This window comes from Apodemus sylvaticus, chromosome X (assembly GCF_947179515.1).
Source record: "Apodemus sylvaticus chromosome X, mApoSyl1.1, whole genome shotgun sequence".
NCBI lineage: Eukaryota > Metazoa > Chordata > Mammalia > Rodentia > Muridae > Apodemus > Apodemus sylvaticus.
In genome coordinates, this window is record NC_067495.1 from 101844516 (window position 1) to 101870848 (window position 26333).

A 26333-nucleotide genomic window follows, 5' to 3' on the forward strand; every position below is an offset into this window, starting at 1 on the left:
AGGAGCTGAGCACTAAGCCTCCATCTCCTCACCCCCCACCTTCCTGTTATCCCTGCTTCCTGATAACTCATACAATGTTGCCAACTGTCACAGTCCTAAGACTCTGACCTCTCCAGGTATAAATGACTGTACCCCAGAACTATGAGCTAAAATAAACTTTTCCTTCTTAAAACAAAACAAAACAAAATAAAATAAAATAAAATAAAATAAAATAAAATAAAATAAAATAAAATAAAATAAAATAAAATAAAATGTGGTCTCCAGTTGATGGCACTGATTTGGAAGATTTGGCATCTTTTGGGAGGTTGAACTTTGCTAGAGGAAGTATCAAGTATAATGCATTGCCAGGAATAAGCCTTCACATTCTAGAACCTGACCCTACTTCTTAATTGTGCTGTACTTCCCGACTGTAGACAGATGCAATATGACTAGCCACCTCACACTCTTGTTCACCAAGTCTTTCCTGGCTCACTAGACTGTATTCCCTCATACTGTAAGGTAAAAAATAAAAATAAAAATAAAAATAAACTCCTCCTTCTTTGAGCTACTTCTTTTCAAGTGTTTGGTCACAGCTATGAAAAAAGTAAATAAGATAAGCACCCATCTCCAGTCTCAGCCAGAGACTCCCTACCTCACTGAAGAGAGCGTAGTGACCTGAGAATTCTACCCCACAGGCACCGTATACTCCTCTCCCTATCATTATCCTTGCCTTTCTGTTAGCTATGTTGAATGAATTATTCACTGTCAACAGCTTCCACTGCTTCTCCAGATGCCATTCCAATCAGCCAGGATCTAATCTAAGATCAACAGCGATTCAAAATTATAGTGCAAGGAACGACAGCACTTAAGTCCTCACACATAAGAAGGAGGCAGTCTGAGCTTGGTACGATGACCCAGATTTTCAAAAGCCTTCAGGAGCCCAGGCACCTCTCAATTCACCACATCTCATCTGTATTGTCCTTGTCTCCAAGGTCCAAGATGGCATCTAGAGTTCTGGTTATTTCATTCAAAATACAGGCAGCAGGATGAAGAAGAAAGGACAATGCGCTCGTGCCGGTCATCTTTCAAAGGAGGTTCCCAAGAGCAGACACAGGATGCTTCTGCATACATCTTACCAGTCAGAGGCAGTTATAAAGTCACATCTAGCAGCAAGAGATATAATGTTTGTTCTAGAAAATGGCAAAGCTGGCTATGAATTGGCAATTTCATTGTTATGGAAGAGAAGACAGAAATCTACCACACCATTATTTCTTTCCCTCATAATGACTTTATTTCTTTTCTGTCTTAACACTTTCCACGAGTAATCCATACTATCGCACAGACTGATTTTAGCATTTACTATTCCCAAATAAACCATATCGTAACACCATTAGCAGCAAATATTCTCCAAAGAATCATGTATACATGCAAACTCCTCTTCCTCGCCTCCTATTTAGTCTCCCACCTACTCCAGGCTGGGTTCCATACCCATCAATTCACTGAAAACTCTCTTGTCACAATCCCCTAGAGTCCTCTGTGTTGCCAAATCCAATTATCACACTTCTGTCCTGAATTTAATAGCCCTCTCACCAGCATTTGACATAGATGGTCTTTAAAATCCTTTAAAAAGTACTTCTTTAAAACAGTTCCTGGCTTAGATTTGTTAATGTCATCCTTTTACTGCTTTCTCTCCCAATGTGTTCCTCTTGAATCTAAAGACTCAAATTATTCATACTGTACCCTGAGACTTCTCCTTTTCAAAACCTTCCTTGAGAAGCCTGCTCCACTCCTATGGCTTTCAGCACCATATTTATGCCAATAGCTCCTAAATAAGACTCCAAAAGGAGTCAGAAATGGATAACCACATGTCTGCATCTTATTTGTTTATTTAAATTAGCCACTCGGATACTTATCAGATATTTCTAATACAATACCCACAAAAGAGGACTAGGGGCTTAGAGTTCATCCAGTAAAAACTTGCCTTAAAAGAATGAGGATCCAAGCCAGCTGTGGTGATGCCCATCTGTAATCCCAACACTCAGGACACAGAAGTACCCAGGTCTCTGTGAGTTCAGTGCCAGCCTGGTCTATAAACTGAGTTCCAGGACAGGTATGGCTACAGAGTGAGATCCTGTCTCAAAAAAGAAAAGAAAACAAAAAAAATAAAAAGAAAAGAAACATGAGGGCCTGAGTTCAATCCCCAGAACTCACACAAGTAGACATGGTGATAGCTGCTTATAATCCCAGCACTGGGGAGGCCAAGACTTATAGATCCTTGTGTCCTGGTCAGCCAAACTACTCAGTAAAATTCCAGGCAAATAAGAGAGTCTGTCAAAACATTTAGGGTAGGACTTCCTTCCTTAGTTAAAATTTTTCAAATGCAAAAACATACTCAGAAGTGGATTTCCTAGGTGATTGCAAATTCAGTTGATAATGAAGATTAAACATCACAGTAAAGTGATCTCTTAAAAATAATATCTATGTTATGCAATTTTCCCGATCTAAATTCTCTAGTGCATGGTCGAGAGAAATAGCTATGTGGTTACAAGTACTTATTGCTCTTGTAAGGGATCTGAATTTAATTTCTAGCACTCAGATGGCAGCTCACAAACCATCTGAAATTCCAGTTACAGAGGATCTGGCGCCCTCTTCTGGCCTCTATGGGCACTGATCACTCACAGTACACTGATAAACATGCAGACAAAACACTTATACACATAAATGTTTACACACACACACACACACACACACACACACACATCCTTTTCTGCTTTCTCATCAATCTGTTAAGAAAGAAAGGCTCACATAATTTAGACCCAAGGTCTGTATGATCCTTGGTCCAGTCTTTTTTTTTTTTATTCGATATATTTTTTATTTACATTTCAAATGATTTCCCCTTTTCAGCCCCCCCCCCACTCCCCAAAAGTCCCATAAGCCCCCTTCCCTCCCCCTGTTCTCCCACCCACCCCTTCCCACTTCCCTGTTCTGGTTTTGCTGAATACTGCTACACTGAGTCTTTTCAGAACACGGGGCCACTCCTCCGTTCTTCTTTTACCTCATTTGATGTGTGGATTATGTTTTGGGTATTCAAGTTTTCTAGGTTAATATCCACTTATTAGTGAGTGCATACCATGATTCACCTTTTGAGACTGGGTTACCTCACTTAGTATGATGTTCTCTAGCTCCATCCATTTGCCTAAGAATTTCATGAATTCATTGTTTCTAATGGCTGAATAGTACTCCATTGTGTAGATATACCACATTTTTTGCATCCACTCTTCTGTTGAGGGATACCTGGGTTCTTTCCAGCATCTGGCAATTATAAATAGAGCTGCTATGAACATAGTAGAGCATGTATCCTTATTACATGGTGAGGAATCCTCTGGGTATATGCCCAGGAGTGGTATAGCAGGATCTTCTGGAAGTGAGGTGCCCAGTTTTTGGAGGAACCGCCAGACTGATTTTCAGAGTGGTTGTACCAATTTGCAACCCCACCAGCAGTGGAGGAGTGTTCCTCTTTCTCCACATCCTCGCCAACACCTGCTGTCTCCTGAATTTTTAATCTTAGCCATTCTGACTGGTGTAAGGTGAAATCTCAGGGTTGTTTTGATTTGCATTTCCCTAATGACTAATGAAGTTGAGCATTTTTAAGATGCTTCTCCACCATCCAAAGTTCTTCAGGTGAAAATTCTTTGTTTAACTCTGTACCCCATTTTTAATAGGGTTATTTGGTTTTCTGGGGTCTAACTTCTTGAGTTCTTTGTATATATTGGATATTAGGCCTCTATCTGATGTAGGGTTGGTGAAAATCTTTTCCCAATTTGTTGGTTGCCGATTTGTCCTTTTGATGGTGTCCTTCGCCTTACAGAAACTTTGTAATTTTATGAGGTCCTATTTGTCAATTCTTGATCTTAGAGCATACGCTATTGGTGATCTGTTCAGAAGCTTTCCCCCTGTACCGATGTCCTCAAGGGTCTTCCCCAGTTTCTTTTCTATTAGCTTCAGACAGGAGAAACCCAGCCATCCAGTGTTGTGGAAATAGTCCTAGAGCCTCACAGGAGGCTCAAACACCAGCCAGAGACAAGACCAACTAACGCCAGAGAAGAAGATGGCAAAGGGCAAACACAGGAACGCTACTAACAGAAATCTAGGCAATATGGCAGCATCTGAACCAAACTCTCCAACATCAGCAAGTCCTGGTTATGCCAACACACCAGAAAAACAAGATTTGGATTTAAAATCACTGGTCATGATGCTGCTAGAAGAACTCAAAAAGGACATAAATGAATCTCTTAAAGAAATACCGGGGAACATGAATAAGCTAGAAACTCGTATAATGGAAACACAAAAATCACTTAAAGAAATTCAGGAGAATAAGGCTCAAGAGATAGAAGCCAATAAAGAAGTAACACACACACACACATACACACACACACACACACACACACACACACACAAAACTTAAAGAAATGCAGGAGAACTTGAGTCAAGAGTCAGAAGTCATGAAAGAGGAAACACAAAAATCTCTTAAAGAATTAATGAAAACACAAACAAACACATGATGGAACTGAGCAAAACCATCCTGGATCTAAAAACAGAAGTAGAAACAACTAAGAAATCACAAAGGGAGACAACGTTGGAGATAGAAAACCTTGAGAAGAAATCAGGGGCCATAGATGCAAATATCAACAACAAAATACAAGAGATGGAAGAAAGAATCTCAGATGCCGAAGATACCATAGAAACCATTGACTCAACAGTCAAAGAAAATGCAAAATGCAAAAAGCTTGTATCCCAGAACATCCAGGAAATCCAGGATACAATGAGAAGACCAAACCCAAGGATTATAGGTATAGATGAGAGTGAAGATTTACAACTGAAAGGGCCAGAAAGTATCTTCAACACAATTATGAAAGAAAACTTTCCCAACTTAAAAAGAGAGATGCCCATGAATATACAAGAAGCCTACAGAACTCCAAACAGACTGGACCTGAGCAGAAATACCTCTCATCACATAATAATCAAAACCCCAAATGTACTAAACAAAGAAAGAATATTAAAGGTAGTAAGAGAGAAAGGCCAAGTAACATATAAAGGAAGACCTATCAGAATCACACCAGACTCCTTGGTCCATTCTTATGTCCACTGCTCTTATCCCTCCAACTTACTATGTTACACCCACTTTGGCCTTTCCTATTCACTCTGTGTGACACATTTTTCACACTTCAGAGCTCCCATTGTAGTTTTGCCTGCCTTTGGCTCTTAAATCAAGTCTTACCTTCTTACAAAGGTATTTCCCAACTACCCCACCTAATATTTCTTCTTACCATTTCATTTGGTTTCCTTCATTAGCTTTATCTCAAATTTGCAAGTCCACGATGTGAAGGGACCTTCATGTTCCTTACTGTCCTTGTATTCTTAGCATAGTAGTCCCTGACACTGTTACCTTCCACTAGAATTAATAATAGGCATATAATAATTATCTGCTGAGTGTCCTCTTGATAATTGGGAGCTAATAAATCCATAGGGTGGATCCTAGTAAGGTTAACAGTACAAGGCTAAGAATAGAACTAAGGTCCTCACAGAACAGATGGATGGAATGTGGTGCATCATGCTTGAGCCAAGATCAGCTGAGGTTGAAGACTGTGTCAACAATCTACAAGCAAGCAGCAGAGAAGATAAGTCGTGGGACTGCTTTGGGATCAAAGCTCGCAAGGCAAGTGTAGCCAGGTCTAGGAATATATGTCAAAAACATAATAGACATGAAAGGTAGGACCACATACTGTAAGGATAAAGAATGAAGTCAGGAATTTCAGAGGTAACACAATTCTGGTGGTGATGAGGCTTACAGTGTGGCTAAGGCAGTGGCTGAACTGGAGCAGAGATAAAGATAACTTGAGATGAGATCCGGGAGTGCTGAAAACAAGCCATAATTCCAACACTTTAGAGACTTAAGCAGGAATATGCCTGTGAGTTTGAGGCTAGCCAGAAATAACAAGTAGCACCTTGTCTCAAAATACCAAACTGTTTGGAGCAGATAAAAGAAACTTAAGTACTGTCATTTTGACTTTAGACTCCATTTTACCTTAAGCTGACCAAGACTCCATTTTACCCTAAGCTGACCAACTCCTCTCTGAAGCAACAATAGTTCCCCAAAACATGCCACGTGTTCAACCATCGTTACTCAAAACTTACTGCCCATTCATAACAACAGAAAAAATAAATAAATTTGATTAGTTGGGCAAAAACACTCATCTTCAATGTCAGTTCCCAATGATGGAACACTGGAGAAAGTCCCTAATCCCAGAGTTCTGGTAGGTGGAAATTTTAACTGTATATTTGACTCAGATGTTTGCAGAGTCTATGCTTACAAGCCCTGCTTCAGTCCCTCAGGGCTTGAAGCCAGGCTCCTGAGTCCTCTTCTGGTGGCCCTGAAAAATCAGCAACTATGCTTTTTTTGGGGGGTGGGGGGGTTTGAGACAGGGTTTCTCTGTGTAGCCCTAGCTGTCCTGGAACTCACTCTGTAGACCAGGCTGGCCTCGAACTCAGAAATCTACCTGCCTCTGCCTCCCAGTGCTGGGATTATAGGCATGCGCCGCCACTGCCCGGCTTCAGCAACTATGCTTATTTGGTGAGAATAATAAATGATTTTGTTGTTTTACAAGTCAACTGGTGTTTTGTCTTCCATCCTTTGTGGAGCACAACGGAGATACTGTAACAAAACTAAACCAAGCCAAACAAAAGTAATTCTTGAGGTAAGACCAGTGATATGAGAGACTTCCATATGGAAATGCTAAAACTGACAGGATTGGGAGTAGAGAAGTTCACCAGAACCTTCTGTAAGAATGGATGCCCCAGTATAGGGGAATACCAGGACAGGGAAGCCGGAGTGGGTTGGTTGGTGAGCAGGGGGAGGGGGGATGGAATAGGGTATTTTTGGAGGGGAAACCAGGAAAGGGGATAACATTTGAAATGTAAATTAAGAAAATATCTAATAAAAAAAAAGAATGAGGTAGCAAACAAGATGTCAATAAATCAAAAGGAGTAAGCAGAGTAAAGGAAGAAGGAATGTTGAATGAGCATACAACTAGGACACTATGAAATTCTAGAATTTGCTCTCGGGGAAGAGATAAGGAACAATTCCCACAGCGGGCGGAGGGCTCCATGGAAGGGGTGGTAGTCTGGACATCCCCAAAAGCAGAACTGAGATGACCTTCCAATGTGTGTACATAGTTCCGTTTGGGATGGGGCTGCAAGAAATACAAAGGAATTGGGGAATGAGACAAAGGAGGAGTGAAAGCCAACGGGTGTGCTGAAAACCAGTTACCGCTGTGGGTAGCTCGAACTCAATCCTGCTGGAGAACTCTAGAAAGTGGCATAGAACGTTCATCTCTGAAGTACCCTCCCCCTGTGGGATAACATATCCATAGAAGTTAGTGCTTCAGAGCTGTCCTAGGGAATTCTTTACGTATCTTTCACGTCTGGACTCCTCTAAGCCTAAGAAAAGTGGGCCCTAGAAGCTGGGGTGGGGGATTCCAGCCAAAAAGACACAGGTGCTAGGGATTTGAAGCCAGGCTGGCCTGGGTAAAAATGATCCTTGTAATCCTTATCAAGGATTACATCCTTGTCATATGCTCAAGTGAAATCTAAACTTTCTCAACTGCACTGGAAATGTTGACTACAGCTGGTTTGGACTAGATTCAATCTGAATTCATTCCTTGGTCTGGGTATAACCTTTCTATTTCTAGAACTTGAGAATAACTTTTTTTTTCTATTTTTCAATATGCTAACTCAAGAAAACAGATTAGTTGTTCTGAAAGATGGTCCGCTTTTTAGACTGCCTAGATACTTGTTGGTTTGTCAACCTCATAAATTCCCTGAAAATTGGAATTTAGACTGGAAAGCTTGATACATTCAAGTTAAATACCATTAGCTAAAATGCATCAACACAGCAGGTATTGAATACTGCGGAACATCTGAAGACACATAATGGTATGTGGTTGCCTCCATTTATAATATTGTACCTGACCATTACATCAGCACAATGGCAGAAAAATCATTTGTACAGTTGCTTTGTGTGTGTGTGTGTGTGTGTATGCACACCTATGTGTGTTTAGTCTGAATTATCTTCAAAGCAGCCTCTTTGAGGTAAGAGTTCCATCATGCACAGTTTGAGAGGTGGTTGCAAGAAACACAGAGGAGTCATTAAGTAAGACAGAAGACAGATGAAAGCCAACAAATGGGTGTATTTTAAAGGAAGTTACTGTTATAAGTAAGTGGAACTTAATCATACTGGATTGGGGGTGGCGGTGGGGGTGGTAGTGGTAGTGTGTGTGTTGGGGGTGGGGTTCACAGCCTCAACAATCTTTCTCTCTCCACTATAGTTTTTGAGGCACCGTCTCTCACTAAACCCGCCATTTTGGATAGACTGGCTGGCCAGTGAGTCTTTGTGAGCCTCTTGCCATGCACACCCTGTGCTGGGTTTGCAGGCATATACAGTAACGCTTGGGTACAGAGGATTCAAATACAGGGTCTCCTGCCTGGGCAGCAAGCATTTAACCATCCTCCCAATCCTCTGGAGGCTTCCTCCTGGCAACCAGGAAGGAGTCTGTGCTGGTATGTTAGCAGCTTATGACCCACTCCCTACCGGTTCGGTTATTCATTCACCTAACAATTTTAATTTTATCTGACAACTCTTGTCTGAATTGATGTTAGGTTTAAAAAAATGATTTTTACCTCAGTGTTGGGAATTTTAACCTGGGGCCTCATGTATATTAATTAAGGATACTGGACAGTATCCTGAGCCACTAAAATAGCTTTTGAAAACTTGGTGAATTTACTAGCCAGCATGGTCAGGAAAGCAGAGCTTACCTTGTATAAACAGTGACTTAGCACATCTGGAAGAGCATGGATTTTGGCAACTGCCTGAATTTGAATCTTAGTCCCATCTCTTGCTGCCAGTGTTATTATTCCTTGGGGTGTCAGTTCCTAATCTGTAAACTGTGGTTGCTACGAGAATGAGAAAGAGGTAATATTGGTAGAGCTATCAGAATAAGGCCTGCTGCCTGGTAAATGCTATGTAAGTGTTAAATAAATAAAGAGCAAAACTATGGCAATTTGATTATACTGAAATATAGTTCCTACTGGAAAGGCAGGATAAATGGTTAATTCTTTCCCTTTAATTACCAATTCTCAAAGTAAGGATTTGGTTTAATAGCTGCCACAAGGGGTGACAAATAAGCGGAAAGCACATTAAAGAGCTCAGGGAAAGATTTGGGAGGGAGGGGAGCTGGGAGGGAAGCCCAGAATGAGGATCTTTAGAGCAGTCAAGGCTGGGAGGCACAGAGGCCTGCAAACAGCTTGCCTTGCCTTTTCTCTCTTTTTTTTCCAGAGGTTGGACCAAAACCACATCAGGCCAGGGAAAAGAAAGAGGAAACATCTCCCGCATAAATTAGTGACATTTACACAAATCTGTAAATGTCACTAATACTTCTAATACTTCATCTTCATTTGCTGTTATGCAGATCCCATTATAACATTTTGAATATGATATAGACGAAGCAGACAGCAGAAGGACTGCAAGTTCTATTCATAGCAAATTCCAGGCCAGCCTAGGCTATGAGACCCTGTACAAAACAATCAAACCCCACAACAAATTGTCAACCATCTCAAACCAGAGAATCCCACATTTTTATTTCGCATGAACTTGGGTCCTCCTCCTAGAACTTTCTTGAGCTCAAGCCCAGCCATCAATCTGCACGCAGTAGAGAAGAGCGGAGAGAGAACGCCTGCATCTCTGTTCTCATTAGGAAGTTTTTAGCATAGTTTGTGAAGCAGTTCTCAAACTGTGGGTTGCGCGGCCCTTTTGGGGGTCAAAGACAGGAGTTGCCTAAGAGCATTGAAAACCATGATATTTACATTAAGATTCATGAATGTAGCGGTATTACAATCGTGGAGTTGCAACAAATATAATTTTATGGTTGGGGAGTCAACATAACATGAGGATCTATATTAAAGGATGGCAGCATTAGGAAGGTTCAGAGCCATTGTTATAAACTCTTTGTGGGGCAGAGGGCTTCTGTAAGCCTTGGTCTTTTTTAAAAATATTTTTATTGAATATATTCTTCATGTACATTTCAAATGTTATACCCTTTTCCAGTTCCCCCCTCCCCCAAAACCCCCAACCTACCCTCCCACCCCCTGCCTCCAAGAATATACCCCTCTGCCCAACCTACTCCCACCTACCTCCCCTCAATTTCCCCACGCTGGGACATTTATTGAGCCTTCATAGGATCAAGGACCTCTCCTCCCACTGATGTCTGATAAGGCATTCCTCTGCCACACTTGCAGTTGGAACCATGTGTACCCCTTGGTTGATAAGCCTTGATCTTCTTCCTGGCAGCTCTCCAACTCAGCAGATTTTCTAACTTCTTTCACCCACTGCCTGCCTCCTCCTGGGGTTCGTTTCTTCTCCAGGCCCATTGAAGAAATGCACTTCTCTGTGGGTGATATGCTCCCTTGTCCCCCAAGAATACACTCGTTCTTGAAACTGCAATGATTGTCTGTCATGTTCTATCTCCTCAATCTGAGCATCCTCTGTATTGCTAGTTGCATGTTATTAAAATAAGATGCATGTCAAGAAAAAGACTGCCCAGGTTCCTACCAGAGAGTTTCATCTGAGGCTCTCTGAGTATTTGAATAATGATGGGGGCCAGGTTTGGGAGACAGAGAAAGCCAAAAATAAATAAATAAATAAATAAATAAATAAATAAATAAATAAATCCAGGCTCTCTTTCCTAGCTCATCCAAAATCAAGCAGTAATCTTTAAGGAAAGCAACACTGTGAGGATTTCATTTATAAACGGGTGAGAATGCTCTGTGACCTTAAAGTTAATTTCCTGTCACCGAACACCATGCCATAAATGATTACTATCACATTTTAACATACAAACTGTAATCTTTATCCTTTCCCCACCTGCCATTTCCAACCTATGATTTAATTTGTGCTTATCCCTGCCCCCGCTCTGCACCACCTACATGCATCAGCACTGTCCTAGTTACATGGGAGGCATGTCTGACATCATGCCTTTTGCCCTTCCCTCTCTGATTCATTCTGTTGTTGTTTTTCTTTACCTTGAACACATCTTCTCCTCTTCTGGGTTGGATAATCCTCAATATGGCTTGGTTTTTTTTTTTTTTTTACTTTCTTCTTAAGTGTTTTACACACACACATACATGCACACACACACAGCATTGTATCATATATATGCATACATACATATACACATACATACCCAATAAAAGTATTGTATTTCGATAGCAAGCCAGTTGTAATCCTTATATCAGTAACACACCTTACCCTCAAAGCAGTTATGTTTGAATTTAGAGAACAGGGGTGCCTATGGCACACTAGTCATACTAATGCTTAGCCACAACTACCCCAATGTCCTGTTTGTATAAAAGAAAAGTTGATAGCATTTTCCTGTGCTCTCACAAGACTGTATTTATTGTCTTGTATACACAAAATTGACACTCTTGATTTACATTCAGACAGCAAGTACTGCTGCATCCTCCCCCTCCCCCCGCCCCAGTCAGCCCATCCTTTCCCTTCTTGTTATATATTGGCTTTTGCTAGCTGCTTGTCAAGAAGCTGTTGTGCCAGACATCTCTGCTTGACCCTCATTCTTTCATTCCCTGAAGCCTCTTAAAGATCTTTTTAATGTCCGCATGCCCTAGTCCATCAATTTCTATTTTATGAGCCTAAGCCTCTTTTCATAATTCTTTGTCTAGCACTTTCCCGGCCTTCCCTTTAGGTCTTTGCCCTGCTCTTTGCCATGCCCTTTCCCAGGTCACCCTTTCCCAGGACCATATATCCTGCTTGCAGCGACATGGGTTCCCTCCCATTCGATTTTCACTGTTAGCAGAAGGAATGTGAAATCTGCCCTCTGCCTAGTTGGCCTCTTCTGGTATCTTACTTTGAAACACAAAAGCACTAAATTGTAAATCAATTCTGCATTGATCAAGGCTGGCTACTGTCCCCACTCCTGGATGCTTACCGACCTCTGAATGCTGAAACTGAGTTTTCTCCTGTGCTCACTCTATTGTTGCACAGGGCCAAGAAAAGGTCTTCATCAACGTAGTTGCACACCCTGTTGGCAGGAATCAGGCCAGAAAGCTGGCAGCCAAAACTTGCTCGGCTCTGCCTTTCTTTTCTGATGATAACTTTAATCTTTGATGTGCTTCCTTTTGATTTCTCTTCTGCAATCGTATCTTATTCTTTCTCTAAGCGTAGTCATAAAATCCCTGTCCTTCATAGCTATTACTTCTTTCCTTTGCTTATTCTGTGCACCGTCCCTTTCATGTGACGCTCGTTCTAATCAGATCCCTCTTTAAACAGTGTTGAAGAGATTCAGTAAGCCCATATTGAGCAACTACTGTGGGCCAGGTACTAAAATAAATACATGTGTTCTCCTGCAGTTGTTGACAACATGATGCATCCTGCACGCATGTGAATGGAACACTTCTTGTTTCCTAGGTTACCCCCTTTTCATCCTAGCACTTCCTCGCTCCTTTGTATCCCATAAATTTACTTCTCCTGAGCTTGTATCACTGCCTGTATATTTAATCAGCATTTCGAGCTCACCAGGCCCTGATCTCCAAACCTATGACTTTGCTGTTCCTCACCACCTTGATAAGTATCTTCCTGATTCACCTGATCCCTGAGGCCCAAAGAGCTGACACTCACTTTCACATGCCATCCTTAAGCAGATATTACTAGCTTTATCTGGCATGACCATTGAAATCTAAGTTTAGATTTGAAGAACTCAACCTGCCCACCTGCTTCCCCTCGTTGTTAATCTCATCATTTTTAACCTGGACCAAAGCAGTAATCACTCTCCTGCTCTCCCCACAGACATCCATTCTTAAATACTTAAACATCAGCTATTCATTGTATATAGTACTAGGTTTCTTAAGGGCATTTATATGCAAGTATATCCTGTACTTTGCCCTCCTATATTCCTTTTCCTCCCCCTCCCAGGTTTGCTTCTATTTTCTTGTCATATATACATACATAATTTTATATCTATTTTTTAATCTAGGATTCACACATGAGGAGAAAACAGCCAATATTTATCTTTTTGAAACTGAAGTACTTGGCTTGATATGATAATCTCTGGTTGTCTCCACTCTTTAAAATATGTATTAGTGTGTGTGAAGAGAGCCAGAGGACAGCTCTTTGGGAACTGATGTGCGCGCGCATATTACACACACACACACACACACACACACACACACACACACACACACTCCACTTTGTTCTGAGGCTAAGTCTCTGGTTTCTGTTCTGTGGAATTACAGATGCACTCCATGCTGGGCTTTTTACAATACTGCCAGGCAGCTAACTTAGACTTGTGCAGCAAGCGATTTTACCCACTGAACCAACTCTGTAGTCCCTGTGTCCATTCTTATTCTTTCTGCTTGATTTTCTATTCAGGAAGTGACCCTCAAATGGTAAATCTGATCCAGTCAGTGCTTTCATAGAAATACTCTAATGACTCTATTACAATTAGGAAAATGCACGGTTTGTAGCTCAGTCTCCAGGAGCCTTGTTCAGCTAGGCTTTTCACTACCTCTTTGGCCTAACTCTCTACCACTCATTCCTTACCTCACCTTAGTTCACTAACCTCCTTGCTGGTGCTAACATACTAAATACCCGCACACTTTCATACTCTTTGGCCTTTAGTATTTTTCTGCTTCCCAAATCTTCAGGTGATGTTAGTTCCTTGAGGTCTGATATATTCCACAGGAGGCCTTCCTTGGTCAGACTACCTAAAACAATATCCCTAACTTGTTCCTTTCTGTCATATGCATGGGCTCTGTTTTCCTTCATGCCTTTATGAGATGAGATGACATTATGCATATTTAATCTCTCGCTTATATCAATTTCTCATTGGAATGCAGGCTTCAGAGGGACAGAAAGTTTTGTTTCATTCACTTCTATATTCTCATCTCCTATGAGTGTGTTCCATATGGAGCAAGAGGGCTGTATTTGTTCAATGAATGATTATACGGAATGGGATGATCCAACTTTGGCAGCCTAAGTTGTATACACCTTAATATTCATGTAATTCTGGAGTCTCTGCAAGGTAGCAAAGGTGAGCCTGCGGGGAAGCTGTTTGCTTAGAGTAGTCCAAGAGCCTCTTTGAAAGGATTATATCTGATTGGGAGAAAGAAGAGCTACCCAGATCTCCTCTTACTGCTTAGGGCTGAGGGGCTGAGGGCTGAGCACTTTCAGAATCCCTGTGTCTGTCTTTCCTGTTCATTTCTGTTTTCTCTTTTACCACTTGTTTAATTTCTCTTGATGGAAACTTCCCTGCATTGCAGGGGACATGACTCCCAGTAGCCAAAGTTTGCCATTAACCATTTCCATTTCCCAGATTCCTTGGTTGTTGTCATTGTCCACATTGCTAGGTTTAGAATCACCTAGGAGACACACCTCCATGTGAACCTTTGAGGGAGTTTTCAGAGAGGTTTAACTGAGGAGGAAAAACTGAATCTGAGCACACATGAAACAATGCTATAGGCAGGGCTTCCAGATGAATAAAAAGGAGATGGTAAACTGGGTACCAGCACCTCTCTCTCTCTCTCTCTCTCTCTCTCTCTCTCTCTCTCTCTCTCTCTCTCTGCTTTCTGAAGATGGATGCGATGTGAGCGGCTACCACATATTCCTGCCACCATGTTCTCTGTCTCTCTGTCTCTCTGTCTCTCTGTCTCTGTCTCTGTCTCTCTCTCTCTGATAATCTATACCCTCAAACTGCCAGCTCACATAAACCTTCCCTTCATTAAGTTATTTTTGACAAGCATTTTGCCAAAGCAATGAGAGAAAGTAACTAAAACTGATGTAATCTAAGAAACAATTCTCGCTGCTCTTTCTCAGTCATGTGTCCATTGTTTAGTGCAATCACTGTTGCTAGGAGAAGAAAAATAGTCTCTGATTGGTTAAATGTAATTCACATACTTAGCCTTAAGTTCTGGAGTACAATCTGTAAGCTATTGAAGGAGGGTGGAAAACCTTGCTGGGAAGACCAAAATGCAAGCAAACAAACAAATCAATCCAACAAAACAATGCCCACCAGGGATCTCTATCCTGGTTGTCTTCTGATCCAGCTCCCTAATCTCAAATCTAAGTTCTAAGTAGAGAGAGCTTTGTAAGAGTAAGTACCAGTTTAAAGGACCGGGTTTGCTAAAATCTCTGTGGGGCGTTGAATACAGAAGACCACATCAGAAGCACTGGCTTTAGTAGTTTCAGTTGGGAGGGAGGCAGCTTTGTGACAGCAGCAGGAGCAGCAGCAGCAGCAGCCACCTCAATGCATCAATGCCTTTGTTAAGGCATTAGAAGCTTTAGCAGCAGATTACCATCCCCAGGGAGTTGGTGGTAGAAGCCACTGGGGAGGTGAAAGGATTCTGCTAATGAACCCATGCAACAGACCTCTCTGGGAGACTCAGAGAAAGAGTTGGGTTGGTGGAGTGTTTTGAAGAAGGACAATATGTAGGCAGGGGGAGAGCAGAGGAAATTCTTTGATTTTTGAACTTGATTCTATTTGAAGCCAGTTTTCAAGCTCACAAGGACATTCGCTGACCACAGAAACACAAGGCACAGTGCATCATCTTCCAGCAGAGCTGCATCCCCTAGAGGGCACAGAACTGTGCAGAAGTCACGAAAAGCTGCAACATTGCCTCTCTCTGCAAAGCTTGACAACAACAGAGGGCAGGTGGGTGCCATTTCCAGAAAGCACTGAAATACCACGGTCAAGCTATGGTGTTCTGGTTCAAGAGCTCTATTTTGCCTCTGATTTTATATCCACCTATTTCCCTCTGCCTGGCTTCAAGCCCAGCCACAGACCGACATCATTAGAAAGATTTTTTTTCTCCTGTCACAATAGCTCTCCTGCCTGCCTCCCATCTCTGCAGCTTCGCTCTTGACTACACACTCAGCCCTGTACCCTGCCTCCAGTGTGATGTTACACTCTGAATTCAGACCTTTGCTTTATCTTCATAATTCATCGTAACGAGCTCCTGGTAATTTGGGCTCAAGTTTCCCTATTTACCTGCTGGCCTAGCTAGGCTGTGGTCCTCACTTGCATGGTCTGGCAGCCACCCATGACCTAGCATTGGCAGCATTCTTTCACCCTGCTCCCCTTGTCACTCGAATTGCCTTTTCTTTAGAATATAGAGATGCTGCACACGTTGCTATATAACGTCTTCATATTTCAGCAGCTTGTCTGGCTGAAGGAACCTTCATAACCTCCTCTGCCAATCCATCCCACTTCCTAATCACCCTGATAGTCAAAGTTCCTCCCTCTGTCACACCGTTTAGTAGAATCCTGAGTAGTGCTGAACAATAATCATTCTAAATGTCACCCACCTGGGAAAGATGAGAACAATGATCCTCATAAAATGTATTATTTAGAGTGTGCCTAGACTGTAGAAAAATCTGTTTGGAATGGAGACCACGGTACTTTGAACATATGCTGCCGATAGGCCTGGGGAACTGTAATAGTCACTCTCGGAGCTTATTGGGATGAGACAAGGAGCCAATGGGCTAGTTTTGTGGCTCCTGCGAAACTGATATTCTCAAGGAAGAGTGTCTCAAACTGAAAATGGAGGAAGGCAACTTCCCACGGCTGAATACAGTCAATGAGCTTGCCCAATAAATTCTGCTTGTAAACACCCAGACTTGTGCCTGGTAAAAAAATAAATTCTCTTTCACTCTGCTTTACATCTTTCAATTTTAATTCTTGCCTGAATTTAGGCACCCATCCTTCTGCCTAGACTATCTCGCGGTACCTCTTGGGTTTTGTACCTTCACGCTTGCTATCTTCTGCCATATATTCCTCACAGCAGTCGAGGAAAGACCCAACCAAAATCTTTGAGAAATGTTAATTATACCACATCACTCTGGTGCTTAAAATCCTTTGAAATTTTGTTTAACTTAGAGTGGAATTCAAGCTCCTCATCACGGCTTATAAATTCCTACAGGATCTGACCCTTGGCCACTTCTCACAGCTCCCTGGAGACTAGCATCTCCCACACTTACTGTGCTCCGGGCATACTGGATGCACTTCGCTTCTTCCCACATGTGAAGCCCTTCCTTTTATTGAGTGCTTGCTCATGTGGCTACTTTGTTTGGAATGCTTTTTCCCAGACTTTTTTTTTTTTAAAACATGGCTAGACTTTCTCAGTTTTTAGTTCTCAGCTAAAATGTCACCTCCTTAGAAAGGCTTTTCCCTTCCCACACTTGCTAAAGAAGCTCTTTCTCATACTATTTATTACTTTGTCAGTCCTAACTGCAACAGCAGTTTGTAGATGTGTCTATTTTTTATTGATTCAATGTTGATCTTCCTCATGAGAATGTAAGTTCCAAGAAATCAGTGCCACACTACCCTGAGATATAGCACAGTGCTTGGCACAAAATAGGTATTCAGTAAATACATGTTGATTACTTTTGTTTTTATGAGATAAAATCTATAGGTAGCCAAAGCTGGCCTGCAACTCCTGCCATTCCTCTGGCTATATCTTCTTAAAATACTTGAATTACTGGTAGTGCAGCTGGAAATTTTCTTAATAATAAATAAACGAAACATACTTTTTGAATTAATCAATTAACTAATTAATTAATTAATGGTTTCAGCGTGGCTGAGACTTCATAGGCTTTGGAAAAGAAAGTCAAGGTCTACTCCCAGGAACTTTATCCACCGACAGGAAGCTTAGATGAAGCAACTAATTTCTCAAAAGGCACATCTTGAAATATTCAACAACAACAACAACAATAACAGATTATCTGAATAGACTCACATCCATTAAATAAATTGAACCTATACTTAGTTACCTTCTAAAACATAAAGTATCAGGCCAAGAATGGCTCAGTGGCAGACTCTATGCTGAAACACTTTAGAAAAGAAATAATACCAATTCTCTGCAATCTTCTCTGTAAAATAGGAGCCGAGAAAACACTTCCTAAGTCATTTCAAGAGGCCAGAAATGGCCTAATGCTATGTCCTGCCAAAGATATTTTAAAAAGAGAAAACCATAGCCTCACAAACCTTTTACACAAAAATCATTAACAAAACACTAGCAAGAAAAATCCAACAATATATAAAAGGCATTATACCCTGTGACGAAGAAGGATTTACTCCAGGTATAATGGGGGTGGGGGGCTGATATCCAAAATACAATTGACATAGCAGATCACATGGTCAGATGATCATGTCAAGAGATGCAGGAAAAGCATTTGACAAAATACAGTGCCCATCCACAATAGATTGCCAGAAAATTTGGAATGAGAGGAACTCAACCTACTGAAGAACACGCACAGAAACCTATAACTAACATACTCACAATACACACACACACACACACACACACACACACATACACCAATTGGAAGTTTCATTCAATGACATGGAAAAATCAGAGACATAACAGCTTAACTGTTTTTATCCAAGAAGTGATAGGTATTATGTCATCACAAAGAAAGGAAACAAAAGGGGAAAATAAAAGTCTTTGCAAAGGTATGGTGCTTTATACTAATGGTTCTCAACCCGCCTAATGTGCGACCCTTTGATACAGTTCATCACGTTGTGATGACCCCCCCCCCAACTGTAAAATTATTCTCATTTTTAGTTCATAACTGTAATTTTGCTACTATTATGAGTCATAATGTAAATATCTGTGTTTTCTGATGATCATAGTCAACTCCTATGAAAACGTCATTCAACCTCCTAGAGGGAGGGGTCACAGTCCACCCACATGTTGAGAACCACTGCTTTGCCAGGTGGTGGTGGCACACGCCTGTAATCCAAGCACTTGGGAGGCAGAGACAGGCAGATTTCTGAGTTTGAGGCCAGCCTTGTCTACAGAGTGAGTTCCAGTACACAGAGAAACCCTGTCTTGAAAAAACCAGAGAGAGAGAGAGAGAGAGAGAGAGAGAGAGAACCACTGCTTTATACAGAAACTCTCAAAAAACCAACACCATCACCCTTAACAAGAAACACCTTCTTTGGAACCAATAAACAATTAAAACAAGGTTTTAGAGTACTAGTTTTAATATACAAAAATAAATTGCTCTCCCATATTCTGGTAATGAACAATTGGGAAAAACACATTAAAATAAAACATTATTTATAATAATAACCCCGAATGAAATATTCTGGCAAAAAAACCTAACAAAATATATCTGAATAAACTCTGATGTAATAAGCAAAATAATATATAAATAAGCAAAGAGGAACTCCATATTCTGAGGTAGCTCAGTAGCTAAAGGCATTTACCACCAAGATGGACAGCTTAAGTGCAGTTCCTGGAACCCACACAACCAGAGGAAAATGACTCCTAATGGTTTCCCACTGACTGTCACATGTGTGTGTGTGTGTGTGTGTGTGTGTGTGTGCATAAACACACAGACACACACACATGCACAAATAAATAAATAAATGTAATAAAGTTGGCTTTTAAAATTAAATTTATTTATATTTTTATTTATTTGTGTGTGTGTGTGTGTGTGTGTGTGTGTGTGTAGCATGGAGATTGGTCCCAATATTAAATATGTATTCTACCAGTAATACATTATTTACATGATTGGTTGAAAGAGGCTCTTGATATATTTCCCACACTGGCACCAAACTTTGGGCTGAAGTGATCTCCTTGCCTCATCCTGTCAAGGACCTGAAACTACAAGTAGACATCATGGTGCCCAGTGTAGTCTGTGGTGTTTTCTTACAATAATATAAATGGACTAAGACACAGCTCTACCAAGAGAAGAGTGGAACAAGGAGGAGAGAAAGGAAGGGAAAGGGAGCAGAGGGGGATGGGAATGAAGCTTCCACTAGTGGTAAGAAACAACTAGTGAAAGCATGTTGGTCATTTTACAGCTGACTTTGGTGCTGTTTTTCCATTCCAACAAGGCATGGGGTATTTGTATATATCTTGACAGATAGAATCTTCTAGTTCACAGGAAAAGATATGGGTGCAAGTTTGGGATAAGTTTGGGTGCAAGATAAGTGGCATAGGACAATTACGAAACATTAACACCTATATTCATTCTTTAGATAATTCGTATTATCTCATCCTGTGGTCATTGTAGGTTGCTATAATGCTGAATTAGTAGAGTGCTTAGTTCTCTATTGCTTCAATTGTCCATGGTCTAATATGCAAAATGATGTTTAATATAAAGCACAAACCACATGAGAACATGGTCCACAGAATCAACTAACTTGGGCACAAAGGAGTGCACAGAGACAGAACCAACAATCAGGGAGCTTGCATGGGTCTAACCTAGGCACTCTGCATATGTGTTATGGTTGTGTAGCTTTGTGTTCTTGTGAGATTCCTAACAGTGGGAACAGGGGCTGTCCCTGACTCTTTTGCCTGCTTTGGGGACCCTTTTCCTCCCAACTTGTGCCTAGTCTCATTGGAACTTGTTAGGGCATGCTCAGTCAATATTCCTGGATGCATGCTCTTTTCTCAAAGGAAATGAATGTGGAGTGGATCTTGGGAAGACGGGCAGTCAGGAGTTGGGGAGACTAGGAGGAGTGGAGGAATAGGAAACTTTGGTCAAGATGTATTGTTGAAGAGAAGAATAAAAAAGTATTAAGTGCAAACAAAATCATCTTTAGAAAACAGCATGCCAAGTAGAAACCTTTGCTTTTTTGCCAAGACAAGTTCAAAACAATGCCTTTGTTTCTTTTCTCCTTCAGCTGAAATGATCCATTCAAACCAAAGTCCTATCTATTAACTATAAAAGAACTGCCACATCTATAAGTCACTCTATCCCCATTGACTCCAAGGAAAGTTACCCATCCTAGTGTCCTGTGAAGAAGAGGAGAAGAGAATTAGGGTAGTTAGTGACTTCCCTAGTTCATGACAGATTTGGTGTGAGCCATTAACTACGTCGAGGGAACTATGATCAGTATTGCCTTAGTACTAATCTTTATCCATAACAGGAATCAGAGTAACATGGGAAAGCACTGAGATTGCAGATCTTCCTGGAATCTTTGCAGAAAGCAAAACAATGCTAAAAGTCAAGACACATTTTGTGTTAAGCTGGCTTCTGGGGTTGTAAACCAATGGCCAGAAAGTCTCTACCTCTGTGATGCGACTCTGGAATCACTGTTTCTTAAAGTGTAGTTTAAAAATTATCAATGTTCATCACTTGGAATTCTTGAAAAGAAAAATGGATTCTTGAAGCTGAGCGTGTAGCGCAGTGGTAGGGTCTCTGCCTAGAATGGGCAAGACACTGTGTACCATCCTCACTATCACAACAAACAAACAAGCAAACAAGCAAATAAATATTCTTAGAGTCCACTGCAATCTGAGTATGAGCGAAAGTCAGCTATGGTGGGTGGGGCACTCCTTTAACCACAGCAGTTCAGAGGCAGAAGCAAGCAATCTCTGAGTTCAAGGCCTGTGCCAGTGTGATCTACATAGCAAGTTCCAGGCCAGCCCGAGTTACACAGTGAGATCATATCTCAAACAAAACAAAACACAGCAGTTTTGAAACATGGTGAATGTGCTCCTGGAATGAGCTCCCCACATGACTGCCATGCTCAAGCAAGTGTAAGAAAAAACTCTGGGAATGGAGGTAAGCTGTGGATTTTCAAGGATGCAAGCGTTAGAAGCAAGCCTATTATGAACCTGGCCATCTCCAAAAACACTAAAGCCAGACCCGTGTACAACTATGAGACACTAAGTGTGCTAAAATGATTGGATTCCCTTTTATTTCTAGGATGTCCTGCTTTGACTGTCAGGAGATGAAATACCCTACCTCTGAGTTTGATTTGGAATGGGGCTACATCTCCAAACATTTAGCCCCTCCTCTATCTACCTCACTCATTCAGATTGGTCCTCTTCAACCAACCTTCTGATGCACCCATCACTTGGTCAGACTCCCTTAGTGTACAAAGATTCTTTTCCTCACACAGTCAGAAAGAAACTCATTTCTGGGGCCTGCTTGGTGGGCTTGCAGTAGGAAGCCTTGTAAAGGCTTTGCCACTTCTGGGGTCAATACCTTCCTGCATTGCCTCGAATCCCCCCAGATGTTGGCAGTTCAAGTGGTAGAAGATGGTCCCTATCTTTTTCACAGACATCTTTCGAAGTCTTTGAAGTGGTGTGGACTCCCTCTGGCTATAACACAGTTCATAAATATAAGATGCTATTATCTCACTATTAAATAAACACTATGACAATTAAGTTTTATTAGGAAAAAAAATGAATCAGCTTCCTCCACACGGCTGGAAGTTCTTAAATGAGGTGTCAAACTTTATTTTTAGTGCCCGTTGAACAAACAACTCACTCAGCTGCCTTTCTCCTAGCAAAATCTTGCAACTTTGAAATTCTGGTCACTTTCTCAGTTCTGCTCCTTCTGCCTGAAAGAGCTAAGAGATCTGGCACGGGGGCTGCACTGTCAGCTCAAAGGTTGCAGGCTACAGGCATTGTCAGGCAGGATTGTCTAAAGTCACTCTGGGGAGAAACATCAGAGGCTTCCTGGCTTACGCAGTCTCCCAAATGTTGGCATCACAGGCATGTACCACCACATCTAGGCAAACAGAACTCCTGTAAAGGGTTTGCACCTGCCCGAAGGGAGGGATGCCCTTTGTCTCATTCAGAGAGAGAGAGAAGTGTTTCTAATTTCAGTTAATGAAATCTGTTTAATTCTAATGCATATTGGTTAGCTGTAGCCCTGACTAGGGAATCTCTAGGCATGTGTCATCAGAGGATTAGGTTGTCATTTTATAACCCATTCACCATGGGAAAAGAATGTGATAGAAGGGTGCACCGACACACTCTGACTGGTCACATAGCTCTTCAGGCTTCCATTCACACCTAAAGGCCAGTTGAATATGCTCCCCACTCTTGACATCCCTACTACATACTCCAATGCGCTATCCATCAATTCATAGTATTCTTACTCCTTTCAATAATTAGATTGCAATCTCTTGAAAGGCAGGTGTCAGAATGAGCTCAACTGTCCAGTTGACACAACCCAGGGTCATTTGGGAAGAAGGAAACTCAATTGAGGAATTGCCTGTCGGACTGGTGAGTGTCCATGTCTCTGCGGCATTTCAGCATTTTCTTAATTGCTAATTAGCATAGGCGGGCCCAGCCCACCGTGGTGGGCAGTTAGCATCCATGGGCTTGTGGTGCCAGGTGCCAGAAGAAAGCAGGCTGGACAAGCAAACTGGTAAACAGTACCCCTTTATGGCATCTGCGTCAGCTTCTGCCCTCCAGGTTCCTGCCTTGAGCACTTAACCGTGACTTCCTTGGTGACTGGCCTGGAATCTGCAAGCTGAAAGAAGCCCTTTCCTTCCCATGTTGCTCTCAGTCACAATGTTTATCACTGCAACAGAAAACAGCTGCCATATAGGCTTTTTTTTCTTCTCTATATTTGCATATCATTTCCTCTTCCTTTTCTCCTACCCAGGACAGTCTGTGGCTCCTCTAACCAATTAAAGGCTTCTAAGCTTGACTGCTCCCTCTCGCCTTCCTTCCCTTTCCTAAGACCTAATGCTGAAGCTGTTGGGGTCGCAGAGGGATCCTCCAGGAGATCATCAGGAAGCACCCATTTCCCAATGAGTCCCCTCTTTGGCTCCTCTGGGTACTGATGCTTCCTTCCTCAGAGACTTGAGATTAGCTAATATCTGAAGTCTTTTCTGTTTCCAGCTTCCTATGAAAACATCCTAGTTGCCCTTAGTAACCAGCTTTGCATAAATTTATGAATGCATCTAACCCTTTCTGAAAGGTATTTATACATAGTTTTAGCTTCCATTAACTCTTGAGGATAATGAATTCCATATATTTGTTTCCTGTTGCATAAAATCATTTTGATTTGCGTTTTTCTAAGCATACTCCTTTCAAAACCTCAAGTGGGCTATAATGGTCTCCTGGGCCTCATGAACCGTATCTCCATTCACCATCTCCATGGGCCTGCCTCAGCTCAGCTGTGTCTCCCTGTACACAAAATTCTGAAGCAGGTATTTTTTGTGCAAAGGAAGAAATGTGTGGGTCCTAAACAGGCCCAGCATTTGTTTTACTGCCTGGATCCCAGTGGTAGGTGTGTATTTAGCTTTTGCAAGGTGGCCTGTGACACCGTGCTTTTGTTTGCAGACATACCTCATGAAATCTAGCCCTTTGTGATGATGGTGAAGTGGGTTTTGAAAAGGACAAAACAACCTCCCCCAATAAAATCTAGACAACTTTCCTAGGCCATGGAAGGGTCTCTGGTTACATTCCAAGATCTCACAGCTCTTGGAAAGACCATGTTTTATCATATGATAAAAATTCCCTCCTGCTAGAGAAGCATGGAGTCTAGGGCATAGCGACAAGATCATCTTTACCCCACCCCCAAATTACCCATTAGATTATGCATAGCTTAGAACCTCACTATAAGGAAAAATAACTACCCTGTAGAAAAGTGAGCCTTGGTATCTAATTCTGGATCGCTATATGGCTCTTCTGCTGCTTTCATATTTCCACATCTTTCTCATAAAAAACTATGAGGATAAATGATATAGCAAAAATAAATAGCTATTTATAGTTTTACATCCTTCTAAATAGGAGGGCTACTGGTACAGAAAGAAAAGATTCTTAGTTCTGTCAAAGACTTGATGGAATGGTTTGTTAGATGCTCTAATAGAGGGAGAAGAGACTGCAGATGGGGTAGAAACACAGTCTTGGGTGGGGGGTGGTAAATGTGCAGAGGCTGAGGGAGAATGAGCTTGTAAGGACTTCCAGAGTGAGTCCCTGCCCCGCCATATCCCTTTCCTTCACCGAGGTACACATCGACCTTCATTTGTTTGACTACGGGAAGCTACCCAAGGGATTTTTGCTATCATAAAGTGAAATGAAATAATTTAAAGTCCACAAGCTGAGGTGACATGCAGATTTGGCTACAATAACTTCTTAAATGTCACGTTACAGGTTCCCAACAAAGTGCACATACATTGTTTTTTTTTTTTTTTTTCAGTACTGAGGACTGAACTGAACACCTGTGGCAGCTAGGCAAGCGCTCTGCCACTGAGGTACACCCAGCCCCAGGCCACCTTTCAGTTTTTGAAACATCTCTCCCTTAGATCTACTTTTTCACGTGCAGATACAGCCAGTGCAGAGGTGAAGGGAACTTAAATGGATCTCTAGGTGTAAGGAGGCCCCCTATCTTTTTCTTTGTAACAATCAGACCACTAAGCACAGCTAAAATGTAATGCTACAGTAAGCTTAAGATCCAGGCCCAGTGGTCTATCTGGCCCTTGATGTCTTTGAGTGCTGTGAAACAGAAGTATGGGGAGGTATTGTTCATGCTAGGGCTGAGACATTAAAATGAATGGACAGTCATGCTTATTACAGAAATTAAAGGGGAAGGATGGTCTTAAACAGGAAGGACACTATAACAGCTTCAGCTGCCTGCTGTCCTCTCGCGCCTTCCACGCCTCATTTGCCTCTTTTCCAAACCGACAAGCTTTCCTCTGAGTTCTGAAGAAATGGGTGCTACCGTCACCACATCCCTCTTCTGACAATCTATTGCTTTCCTATCTAAGCTGGCCAGTTGTGGACAAATCCCTCAGCGGGGCAGAGATAAGGTTGGAATTAGAAATCACATGCAAATGCACAGAAATGGAGGGTTGAAAGCACAAGCATCTTTAGCCGAATCCGCAAAAGGCTATTCGGATCTTTCAAGCCACCTTGCCATTCCTTATCCTCCCTAAAACCTTACTTTGCCCAAAGGGTGAGTATTAGGCCAATTCACACAGGCATAGATACCCAGCCAAAAGACTTTTGATTGGGTTCAGTAGTCATTGCATAGGACAGTGAAGATATACATATGGAAAAGATGTAAGCACGTGTCAGCTTACATCAAGTATGTCAGCTACCATCACAAATGAACCACAGGACTTTGTGCAATTAATGCTATCACTTCAATTAATGGTACCAGTGGAAGAGTGAAATATTTTTTGTTCTGACAGTCAAGGGCCTGTTTGACTAAAGTGATGTGGATAGACCCTCCCTCCTGTGCGCTGTCTGACTTGCTCTTCTCTTGGTTGATGGACTGACGTCATTGGGGCTTCTTGGCCAGTTTTGGTATTGAGCATTGTCCTATGGCAGAAGGTTTATCTGCTTTGAGATAGTTTGCTTTTGGATTTTGAAACAGCCATACTCCTCTGAGAATTATGGGTTGCTTCAGATATAAAAGCTTCAAAGAAAGCTCTTATTGGATCTGGATTTGAGCCACTCCTGGAACTGCTTGTCGCTCTGGGTCCATCATTCCGCTCGCTGCCACCTACGCAGAGAGGAAATGTCGCCTG